The sequence below is a fragment of the Anabrus simplex genome, chromosome 1 (genome assembly GCF_040414725.1).
Source record: "Anabrus simplex isolate iqAnaSimp1 chromosome 1, ASM4041472v1, whole genome shotgun sequence".
In the NCBI taxonomy this organism is placed as follows: domain Eukaryota; kingdom Metazoa; phylum Arthropoda; class Insecta; order Orthoptera; family Tettigoniidae; genus Anabrus; species Anabrus simplex.
Window position 1 is genome coordinate 1,643,142,967 of NC_090265.1, and position 12,942 is coordinate 1,643,155,908.

The window sequence follows — 12,942 nt, forward strand, 5'->3', positions numbered from 1 at the left end:
CGACAGCAGCGCCACCTCAGACAAGCACCCATGGCAAACCCAGTACCCCGACCCCCACCTCCACCTAATCTAACCCAAGATCCCAACAACTTACTCCAGCTATTGTTACTACTCCTCACTACCCAGAATCGGCCAGCCCAGCCAACCACGTACTAAACCCAGCACATCCCAGTACGTTCCTTTCTCCCGGGCAATTGCCTTGCAACTCCTCTTGCTATTGACTAAATACTTCTTCTATAAGCAAAGAACACCTCTGCTTTCTCTCCCTCAAAAGCACTGGAACAGAAGCTGTTACAGACAGTTAAGCAACATCGGGCTTGGCCACTCATTGGATGGGTGACCGCCACCCGTATGTTTGTTTCGCCTACTCCGCACCGTCATCTAATTGCTCAAAGCACTCACAGCGCACATGATTGTAAGTGCGCCCGGTCATATTCTGGCCAATGATTGAGCACAAGATCTCACGTATCCCAATCCCACAACCAAACTAACGAAATGGGATCATTTCAATGACATGGCACTCAAGACCAATAAGGTCGATGGGCCAAAAGTTCACGCATTGAGCCTACGGCTCAATGCATCGAACATGGGAATGGCATGGCATGGCATGGCGTCGACCTATAGAGATCTTTTGTCCCTACTTGCACCATGTGATATGAACCTGCGTGTAATTGGAATGGTGGAAGTGTAGAGTGTTGAATGTGAGGAAAGGAACGTTAAGGACGACACAAACACCCAGTTCTCAGGCCAAGGATATTAATCATTTACAATTAAAAACCCCCTGACCCAACCGAGAATCGAACCCGGGGCCGCCGGGTGACAGGCGGACTCGTTGCCCCCCTACACTGCTTGGCCGGTCCGGGGAATTGAGCCAACGGCACGTGGTGTTGCCAAGCGGTCACCCATCCAAGTACTGACCACGGCCAATGTTGCTTAATTGCGGTGATCGGACGAGAACTGGCGTATTCTGCATGGTATGGCCGTTGACAGGTTACTTTGTTACTTCCGCGTGTTCGATTCAGAGGAGGGAAAGGAAGGGAGGGTAGGTAATGAGAGACAGAGGTAATGCGCGACACACCACACATCCTGAACGGAGTCCAAAGGCCGCTACTATACCGTTGTGAACGTGCATCGAAGTAGGAGGAGGGGGGGGGGGTGCATATTGAATATTTACTGTAATCAAACCATTGGGCGTATTGTTTCTAAAATAATAATAATAATAATAATCACAAAGCGTTGGAAACTGAAGCAAAGCCTTGGTCAGGTTTATGAAGCACGAGGCAAAGGGAGTGAGAGTTTATGCGCGCATGCGCGGTTTCAAGGAGTGAAACTGCCGAGTCGCTCGAAACAGAACCAACGCCTTGGCGACGTGGCAGACTGGCAGACGGTGCTGGGAGTCTGTCTGTCCGTTAGGTCATCAGCCCAGGGGCTGGTTGGATCCTCAAATAGCACCACCAAAGGTTATGCGGTTATAAGGAAACCCCAAAAACCAATGGCAGCACCAAAATGAGGCGTACTAGGCAAGATGAGGAGTGAGGTACTGTAGTTTGCCATTGCTTTTCTCACTGGGTTAGAATGTACTATTGCAGCACGACTGACTCTACGAGCAGCACCTTTCATAACACTCAGATGTACTAGTCATGCTCTGAATATAATTACTCAGCACTACCCACACCCCAGCAGCTTCCATATTGCCACAGCCATGGATGTTGACTGGGACTTCTGTGGAAGCTACACTTTACTCTGGCCTGTGCCAAGAGATGGATGCAAAAGTACTGTATCCATCAGGAAATGACAGCAGGCAGGTGCTGAGAGTAACTACAATATAAGAAACGAAGCAACGAGCAATAGTGAAGGGAAACACACTAAAATGTAACATTACATTTAAACAAATGACATAAAATTATTATTTTTGTTTCGATTTTATTTTGGCGTTGACACGCAACTTACACACCCTGAGAAACCGCCACTAGACTGGACGGTGCGGCAGTCAGCTGAGTTCTGCTGTTCGCTCTCCGTTGCTTCTTCAAAGGTGAGAGGACAAAAAGCTGACGAATACGGTGATTCAAGCGGCTTGTTTGTCGTGTGCGCATGAACTACTGCACACCGCCCAGGCCTTGCTGGGGCTGCCCAAACCGATTGCTACAAAAGGTACTTCTTACCTTGCATTTTTCCACATATGTTGACGTCAAATTCGGAATCTTCCGGTTGAAACTCGCAGCTAATTTTGAGCAAATGACCATTCCATGGTACGATGATTATATCAGCGAAATCTCAGTTAAGTTGCTATGTGATTTGAGTCAAGCTTCTCTTGTGAGGAGAAATCATTCATCGCATTGGAGTTTTCCCTCGCGTTAGAATACTTGCTTTACAGGTGAATGGTTTGTCTTACTGCAGATGATTGGACACCCCAGATCTGGAGACTAGATATTATGTACGTACGGTAGGTTAATTACAAGTATTATAAGTAACAAAGAGAATAAGGTTGGGTCAATGCTACTTTGTGGTAATTGCACATTGTATATGCTTACACCGTGATACTAAGACGTTCAGGTCCCCGATAAGAATGGAACATCATTGATGTTCCATTTAATTGTATAACTCATTGTCAGAATATATTAAGAATTGTAAGTAATGTTTATCAAGAGATACGGACGCTATGGTATTCTCTCCACATGAAAGAAGTAACATGCATTAGTATTAGTATGGTTTATTTATCACTAGGGCCCGGATGTTTATGCAGTAATAGAATGCAAACTTACGGAAGCGAGTAAGTAGAGTCTACCCGCACGACGGTAATGCTATGAGGTTTGCATAAACATTAAGGGTTCGTCCCATTAGAACCCCTAGAATTTATATTACTCCCACTACATTACGTTAGAGCGGGCTAGACGACATATTATTATTATTATTATTATTATTATTATTATTATTATTATTATTATTATTATTATTATATGCTATGTTCTATGCACGTTGCATACCTGGGCATCAGTTACAGTAGGCTATAGATGTGCTATGTACTATGAACGTTTCATACCTGGGCATCAGTTACAGTACGCTACAGATGTGGGATGTGCTATGCACGTTGCATACCTGGGCACACAGTTACAGTAGCCTAAAGATGTGCTATGCACGTTGCATACCTGGGCACACAGTCACCGTAGGCTATAAAGTGCTATGTGGTATGCACTTTTCATACCTGGGCACACAGTTACGGTAGGCTATAGATGTTATTCTTGCCAGGAATCTATGACGGGATCGAAGCCTGGCTGCCGATAGCCATATAGTGGGCGCCTAGTGTCGATCTATTGCTTCTTCCTTTTTGTCTGTGCAGGAAATTCTCTTCTCCACGGTAACTGTGTACCCAGGTATGCAACGCACACAGCACATCTATAGCCTACTGTAACTGTGTGCCCAGGTATGCAACGTTCATAGTACATAGCACATCTATAGCCTACTGTAACTGATGCCCAGGTATGCAACATGCATAGCACATAGCACTTCTATGGCCTATTGTAACTGTGTGCCCAGGTATGCAACGTACACAGCACATAGCACATTTATAGCCTACTAGCAAATGTACCCGTGCTTCGCTACGGTATTCTGCATTGTATACGAATATTGAAGTAAATACTGTACATGCAGTAAATACGATTGTTTTAAAATAGCATGTCTCTTAGCGTTATCCGAGAAACAGCATGGAGAGGTCCCCATACGTTGTTTCCAATGTAAAGTGCTTGTTACGGATTTGTGATGATAACGACGGGCTCGCTTGCCTACTGCCATTCACAATCGAGTTGGGAAGTTTACATTATAATTGCAGGCCCCATTGCCTACTGCGCGGTCACAATTGATTTGGGGAGTATCCGTTACAATGGCAGCCCCCCTTTCCTACTTCCAGACATATTACAAATTGAGGAGTTTTTATTATAATGGCAGGAAACTTCCCTACAACCAGTCAAAATTGAGTTGTGCAGTTATCATTATAATGACAGGCCCCTTTTCCAACTGCCAGCCAGCTTACTGCCAGTCACACAAGTTGGTGAGTTTCCATCAAAATAGCAGGCCAATATGCCTAAACCGAGCTCGATAGCTACAGTCGCTTAAGTGAGGCCAGTATCCAGTAATCGGGAGATAGTGGGTTCGAATCCCACTGTCGGCAGCCCTGAAGATGGTTTTCCGTGGTTTCCCATTTTCACACCAGGAAAATGCTGGGGCTGTACCTTAATTAAGGCCACGGCCGCTTCCTTCCCACTCCTAGCCCTTTCCTGTCCCATCGTCGCCATAAGACCTGTCTGTGTCGGTGCGACGTAAAGCAGCTAGCAAAAAAAAAAATAGCAGTATGCCTAATGCCAGTCACATTTTAGATGTATACATCTGTTTATAACTGCGGGAACGCTTGCCTACAGCCAAACACAATCGGGTAAGGGGAGTTTTGAACAAAACTGCATGCTCCCTTGCCATCTGCAAGAGAAGTGAATTATTCATTACAATGGTAGGCCTGCCTTATTAATGCCAGCTACACAGGAATTGGAGAAGGACCCCATTCCTACTGCCAGTCAAAGTCGGTGTGGGGAGTACTGATTACAATAGCATACACACCCTTTCTCGATCGCTACAAAATCATCAGTGAATATATATAGTTCAACATACGAAAGTATGTGCTTGTTTACAATATTGCAGACCTTCATTTACAGATTAACTGCTGCTGAACGATACATCATATCGAGAAAGGATTGTACCATAAGACGCCGGACTTAGCGGCCTAAATTGCTGGTCTTGTGCTATCTCATCTATTCATAGGTCAGATTGAGTTAGAAACGTGGAATAGGGTAAAATTTGTGTAAGATTATCTCACATTGCATTGCTTTTCGGATAATTAAGTGACAGCTACATACATAGCATTTGGCTCACATATGGCTACTGGGTGGACCAATTTTCGTGTAGAATTTGATGATTCTATCTTTCCTGTAAATGATGAAAGGTATGAATTATGTATGTGAAAAGTCCAAATTTACTTAACATCGAGAAATAGAGAAAAATCAAACGTAAAAGGGATAGAAATACGACAAAAAGTCGTAAGACTAAGGTTGCAGATCACTCCAAATTGAACGGGGATTGTGCCATCCGTTATGTGATAATACTTCCCGAAGGTCTGCACCATCATTAAAATTGCCTCCATATTTCGATATTCTTCGGGATAAAAAGGGAAAAATTTAAAGATCCTGGAAGTTTTCCGTCCGTTACAGGCTAAAACGTATAATTTTGCCAAATTTCAATATCCTTCTTCGACTGGCAGATTATGCCGCAATCTGGGTTTTCGGTGAGGAGTGTAAAAATTAGGACTTCCAAGAAACTAAACCAAAAAATATGCAGATGGTCATTATTACCCCTTCAACGTGTAGCTGTAGGAAAATTCCGCCAAAATAGTCAATGTACAGGCACACAGTCGTTACGATTTTATTTACATAGATAGATAAGGAACCTGCTCCACGTACAACACCTTTTGGGCTATATCCGCTGGACTTAACCTGAAAAACGGACCGTTTATGATATCTCCCTTATTAATCCTCCTGTCGAAAAAATGCACATGAAAAAAAGTTTTACAGGTGGAATTCCATCACGTTTGGTCGATTTCCAGTCAGGTTGGTCTTGTACTGTATATATTGTGTAAGAGTAAAATCAGCATTTCGGTTCCCTATAAACCGCCAGTCCATTCCGGGAACATGAAATGTTATTGACGATTAACACCTACCGTTGGACAGGTGGTTGTTAATGTAAAGTTTGACTCAAATATCTTCAGTAGTTTTCAAGTTGTAAAAAATACGCTTTACACGCACCCGCTGTTGAATTATGTCCGGTGGGACTTGTACTGGAAAACGGTCCGTTAATGATATCTCCCTTATTAATCCTCGTATTGAAATGATGCACATGAGGAAAAAGGTTTAGAAATTAATTTCCATGTAGGCAGGTAAATTTACATTAAGTTTGGTTGTGTATATTTTGTGGGAATGCAAAATCACAGTTTCGGTTTCGTATAATCCCCCAGTCAGTTCAGGGATTTAGAAACAATATTTGCCCTAAAACCTACCAAAGGACAGGTGGATTCTAAATATAAAGTTTGGTGGAAATATATCCGGTAGTTTCCAAGTTATAGACAAACAAACAAACAAACAAACAAACAAACAAACAAACAAACAAACAAACAAACAAACAAACAAACAAACAAACAAACAAACAAACAAACAAACAAACAAACAAACAAACAAACAAACAAACAAACAAACAAACAAACAAACAAACAAACAAACAAACAAACAAACACCAAAACTGAATATATGCAGATGGTCATTATTACACCTGAAACGGATAACTGTACGGACATTTCGCCAAAATTGTCAATGTACAGACACACTCTAGAAGTGCAGACCTTTATTTCGATAGTTACTGCTTTGAAACTGTACGACGTATCTACAAACGGACTTCACCATCAGACGCCCCTGTCATTGCTCTACATGGTTGCTCCTATGACATCTTCTCGTATCTTCTATATTTATGGGTTAGATTGAGTTAGAGTCATTGAATGGGGTGAAATTTTGTACATTTTTCACATGCTACTTTATATTTTTGATACTCATGTGACAGCTAGAATCATAAAATTTGGCTATAACATGGCCAATGGTCATGTCAATATGCGTACCGAATGTCATGATACTACCTTTCCTATAAGTGTGCCAAATGATAACATATACGTGTAAAAGTACAAAATCAACTTGAAATCGAGAAATACAGCTGTATTTAACGTATTAGGAATAGAAATACGACGAAAAGTCATAGGACAAAAGTTATAGATCTCTCCAAAATGAAACGCCATTTGCTTTCTGACTGGTGATACGACTTACTGATTAGTCACCAATTACCCCGAAACGAAGGTCTGCACCGTCGTTAAAATTTCATCCATATTTCGGAATTTTCCTGGGCCAAATTTATACATTTGCATAGCTTAGAATATTTCCTCAAAGAAAAGTGTGTCCAGCATTCGGGATTGGCACTCGCATACATACGTGGTAATTAAGGAAGAAAATAATACAGTTTAATAAGTTGAAATTAATGTAAAATGGATTATAACTGAGGACATCCGGATGACGACAAATATGTAAATACCAAGTGAATGTATTGGAAAATCAAATGCTCCTCAATAAATTATGCCGGTGTGAGTTATGGATATAAGAAAGCGGTAATCGGAGAGAAATTTAGGCGTAGGGTTTCTTAGGTAATCAGATAAGAAGATGAATATTTGTGTTATTACTTAAGCTATTCGAGGACGGTTATAACCTCCAATGATATTCCGCCAATATCCCGCAGAATGGCCGATTGACGACTCTCTTGCTTTCTACCCAAGGAACAACCACGAATTTAAAGGAACGATGAGGAAAATGGCAATACGTTACTTCCCTGCTGGCAAGCAGTCAGAGACGTTGCCATGGTATCCCATATATTCGTTGTCGGTCTGTCGGTCACTCAATGCAGAGCATGGTATCGACAGAAAAAAGTAAATTTCTCCGTCATTTGAATAGTAAGGTAAATTATGAACATAACGAAAGTTGTTTATAATGAAGAGACCTTTCACATACGGTCCAGAGTTTACAGAAAATCAATAGTATAAGAGAAAATGGAGGAAAACCGTTGTGGTTTTTCTATAAAACCCCTGTCTTTTCAAGGATTTTAAAATGATATGCATATCGAGACCTTCCCCGGGATGAGTATACTCTAAATATGAAGTTTTTTTGAGATCTCTCCAGCCGTTTCGACGTGATGGTTGAACAGACAAACGGACAAACAGACAAACACACAAACAGACACGACAAGTAAAAGCCACGGATTCGGTCTTGAGTTGACCTAAAACGGATAAATATTTGAAAATTTGGCAAAACAAAAGGAATTACAGACAGCGGACCCCCTACAACTTTATTTATAAGATTGTAACTGTGTGCCCAAGTATGCAAAGTGCATGGCACATAGCACATCTATAGCCTATTGTAACTGTGTGCCCAAGTATGCAAAATGCATAACACATAGCACATCTATAGCCTATTGTAACTGTGTGCCCAGGTATGAAATGTGCATAGAACATAGCATATCTATAACCTACTGTAACTATGTGTCCTGGTGGGCAACATGCATAGCACCTATCTATCGGAGAGAAATCCGGAAGGTGAAGTGAAGCAACAGTCTGTGCTACGAGTAGCAAGTCAAACATAAATGGAAACGAGATTGACTGCCGGCCAGAGAGAGAAGGGTACTGGACGCTTCGGAAGCAAGACAAATGCATAGCAAGTCATATTTTCGCCACGCTTGCTGTAAAAGGAAGTGATGAAGATACACGGCTTCCGAAATGGAAAGCCCGGAACTAGTTTCCCATTGTTCCACAACAGAGCTACACGAATTGACTTTCCCTTTTAAACGGCTCCGCACAGGGGTTTTTAAAATGGAAAACTAATATAGAACGATAGAGGATGCTCTTAAAAGAAGAAAACACTGTATCAAGTGGAGAAACAACTAAGTCACCATTTCAATACCTGACGATGGAGCAACGTCCCTGAAACGCATAGTGGAGTAAATAATTGAATAAAACTTGTGACTGGTAGCAGTTTTTATTATTTCATAAAAAAGCATCGTGTGTTCCCGTGGATAATTGCAAGACTCCCAGTAATTGCTGACTTGAGTACATCTCGGCCCAGTCCTACACAAAGGAAGATCTTCTGCTTACAAGTGAGAGGACGGTCGGCATGGCTATGTTCTGGACGCGCATCGTGTAATCCGGAAACGAAAAGTAAATACTTCTACCAAACATTTAAGTATCATACTTTGTTTAAATGCGTAACTCAGCACAGATTTAAATTTAAGCCAGAGTGATCCATGTTCTTAGGCGGGCTCATTCACAATTGCTGAAAGCGAATATTTTTGTGTTTTATTAACAAGAAATAATTATATAATTAGCGGAAATAATGCGCGGTAAAATATATTATTACACGTTACTTAACTTATTAGGAACAGCTATGGAAATTTCAACCATATTTCAGGAGATTATCTCATTTCATCTGCTAATTAAACCGGCCCCTTAATATATTTGAGTTTTGTTTACTATTTGCTTTACGTCGCACCGACACAGACAGGTCTTATAGCGACGACGGGGTAGGACAGGACTAGGACTGGAAGGAAGTGACCGTAACCTTAACTAAGGTACAGCCTCAGCATTTGGCTGGTGTGGAAATGGGAAACACCAAACGAACGGCTACGAGGTTTGGGTCACGCAGCTCTTTTCCATTTTCACATTAGGCAAATGTCACCTTAATTAAGGCTACGATCGATTCCTTATCACACCTAGCCCTTTCCTATCCCATCGTCACCATAAGACCTAGCTGTGTCGGTGCATCGTAGAGCAAATTGCAACAAAAAAATAAACCATGGAGAACAACGGAAAACCGTCTTCAGGTCTGCCGACAGTTGGGTTCAAACCCAACACCTTCCGAAAACAAGCTCATAGCCATGTGACTCACACTACAAAGCTAACTCGATCTGTTATTTTAGGCTACGTTTTACCTGCCTGATGTATCGAGGGTAACACTGAGAATCGATAAGATGACTTGTTGATGGATAGATAACGGCGAGGAAGCGCTGAAGCCCAAGAAATTGGCTTTTCAAGCCTGGTGAAGGAAGACAAATGGCATCGATGGTGAGCATCTTAGACAGGAATATAGTGTTTCCAAGAAGTGAGCCAAAGTTACTATTACAACAGCAAATAAGGAAACGGAACACCAGTTTAAACGCCGCTGTCCGTCTGGGTCTCCCTTTAGGATCGAGTCCATTATTCTCCCAGGTAACCAATCCTCCTCCATTTGTATCATATAACCTTACCGTTGAAGCCGGTTTATACGGTCAGCTTAACTCAGGGCCTCTCAGGGTGCATGCGCGTGGTGCATGCACTGTGCACGGTGCAAAAGACGACTTGGCTTGGTTGACCAGAGTGCAGACCCCCCACTCCTCGATTTGGAGCAATAGCGCTAACTCTCTCTTTCCTCACACCTCTCTCGCTCGCTCCGCCTGTCTCCCTCTGCCCCACTTGCGCCGTAGCGCTCCAAATCCGGGCTGAGTTGAGCCGAGTATAGCCGAGTAGAGCCGAGCTTAGCCGAGTAGCCCAGAGACGAAGCGTTGATCCGAGCCATACCGAGCGGCACCGAAGCACAGTGCACGGAGCTCTTGCGCCTCGCTCTGCACGCGTGAGATTTTGGGCGTTTGAGAGGCCCTGGCTTAACTTATCCGTTACCTTCTCATTCCGAATACCTACCCGCCAAGATTACTTGATACGAGAACTGGAAAAGATCCAAAACAAAGCAGCACGACTTCTTCTGGATGATTCCCGACAAAACAGTAGTGTTACAAAAAATGTTGCAGTCTTTGTGCTGGGAAGACTTGGGAGTAAGGAGACGAGCTGCTCGACTAAACGGGATGTTCCGAGCTGTTAGTGGAGAGACGGCGTGGAATGTCATTAGTTGGCGAATACGCTCGAGTGGAACTTTTAAAAGTTTTTTTTTAAATTTGCTTAACATCGCACCGACACAGATAGGTCTTATGGCGACGATGGGACAGGAAAGGCCTAGGAGTGGGAAGGAATCGGTCGTGGTCTTAATTAAGGTACAGCCCCAGCTTGATGTGAAAATGGGAAACCACGGAAAACCATCTTCAGGGCTGCCGACAGTGGGGTTCGAACCCACAATCTCCCTTATGCAAGTTCACAGCTGCGCGACCCTAACCGCACGGCGAACTCGCCCGGTCTCTTTTAAAAGTAAGAGAGATCACAGTATGAAGATAAATTTGAAGTTTATGAGGATAAATTGCAGCAATTTTTCATTTATAGGAAGAGGAATTATGAGGAAATGGAATAATTTAGAAAGGAAAGTGTTCAATTAATTTACATGTTCTATGAAGCAATTTGAGAAAAGACTAAGTGAACTATTATTAACAGGAAATTTGCCACCTGGGTGACAGTGATCAATGATGATTGATTGATTGATTGATTGATTGATTGATTGATTGACTGTCGATTGAGGCATTGTTCCTTCCCATTAGTACCAACAATCCTCGCTACCTTTTGTATGTTACTTTCAATAATAATAATAATAATAATAATAATAATAATAATAATAATAATAATAATAATAATAATAATAATAATAATAATAATAATAATAATAATAATAATAATAATAATAACCCGTGTGGGGATTTAACGGTTACCTCAATCGGGCGCGTCCCATTGGAATTGGGGAAGCTCGCTGGCTCTGCCGCCAGCAGAGTCAGAGGGTAGTAGGGAAATAAAATACCACCGTGAAAAAAAACTGGTCCCTTGCCAGGGTTACGGCGAAGACTGGTAAATGACCAGAAGCCAGAAAACATCTTGAGGCAACCTCTAGGGCTAACAACCCTAGTTGTAAAAGGATGGGTACCCGTCGAAAGCAAAGTCAAGTCAAAAAGCATGATGGCACAACATTTCAAGAAACATCCCCCAGGGGTAAATCTTCGGATAAATCCCTCGTCGTGAACGCCACGGCGCACGAGTCTCGTTCGGATTCTGGGGGAGACTCGACATCATGCAAGAGAGGAGTCGGAGCGTCTCGGTGTACCCCGAAGAGTCAAAAACTCAGGCCAAAATCTAAAACCTTTCTAGCAACTTTCAACATAAATTCACTTACACAAACTGGCAAGCTGAAAACCCTCACCAAAGCTCTTCACGAAAATCAGATATCCATAATGGCCCTACAGGAAACAAGGTACCCAGATGAAGAGATTTTTGAATCTGAAGGCTACCGATTTTTCAAGAGCAAAGCGCAAAGAGGAATCCTCAATGGAGCTGTGATGCTTGGAACCGCGTTTACTGTTAGAACCAAGATCCTTAAATCGGTTGCAAATTTCGAACCTGTGAATGACAGATTGTCTATACACACAATTAAATGCGCGAACAAAACCTACGCCCTAGTTAACGCACATGCTCCTACAAACGACATGAACAAGTCTGATCCAGACGAAGTTGATAATTTCTGGGACCTACTAGATGAAAAATTAAACAAAATCCCCAAACACCATGTCAAGCTTCTTTTGGGTGACTTCAATGCCCAACTAGGTCGTGAGCAGAAGTACAAGAAAGTTATAGGAAATTACCCTGCTCACAAAAGAACCATTCCCAACGGAAAAAGACTGGTGACCATGTGCGAAAATCACAACCTGCAGGTCATGTCGACCCACTTTCGCCATCTACCCAGAAAGCAAATGACTTGGCGTTCTCCCGTCCAAGCTCTCGGAGAGTTCCAAATTGATAATGTTGCGATCTCCAGGAGAAACAGCCCTGAGATTATGAATGTGAAGGTAAAGAAAGGCATCAATCTGGCCTCAGATCATTATACACTGACTGACAGAGCAAATGCAACACCAAGAAGGAGTGGTCAGAACTTTATGCCAATTGCAGGGTAGACTGACGTCACTGAGGTATGCTCATGATGTGAAATGCGCCGCTGTGCTGCGCACGTAGCGAACGATAAATGGGACACGGCGTTGGCGAATGGCCCACTTCGTACCGTGATTTCTCAGCCGACAGTCATTGTAGAACGTGTTGTCGTGTGCCACAGGACACGTGTATAGCTAAGAATGCCAGGCCGCCGTCAACGGAGGCATTTCCAGCAGACAGACGACTTTACGAGGGGTACGGTGATCGGGCTGAGAAGGGCAGGTTGGTCGCTTCGTCAAATCGCAGCCGATACCCATAGGGATGTGTCCACGGTGCAGCGCCTGTGGCGAAGATGGCTGGCGCAGGGACATGTGGCACGTGCGAGGGGTCCAGGCGCAGCCCGAGTGACGTCAGCACGCGAGGATCGGCGCATCCGC

The 12,942-nt window shown here is 43.0% G+C and overlaps 1 pseudogene; it reads right to left on the reverse strand.

The window, feature by feature from the left end:
- Positions 1-869: 869 nt before the first annotated feature.
- On the reverse strand, positions 870-988 carry LOC137497199 (5S ribosomal RNA; annotated as a pseudogene).
- Positions 989-12,942: the final 11,954 nt, after the last annotated feature.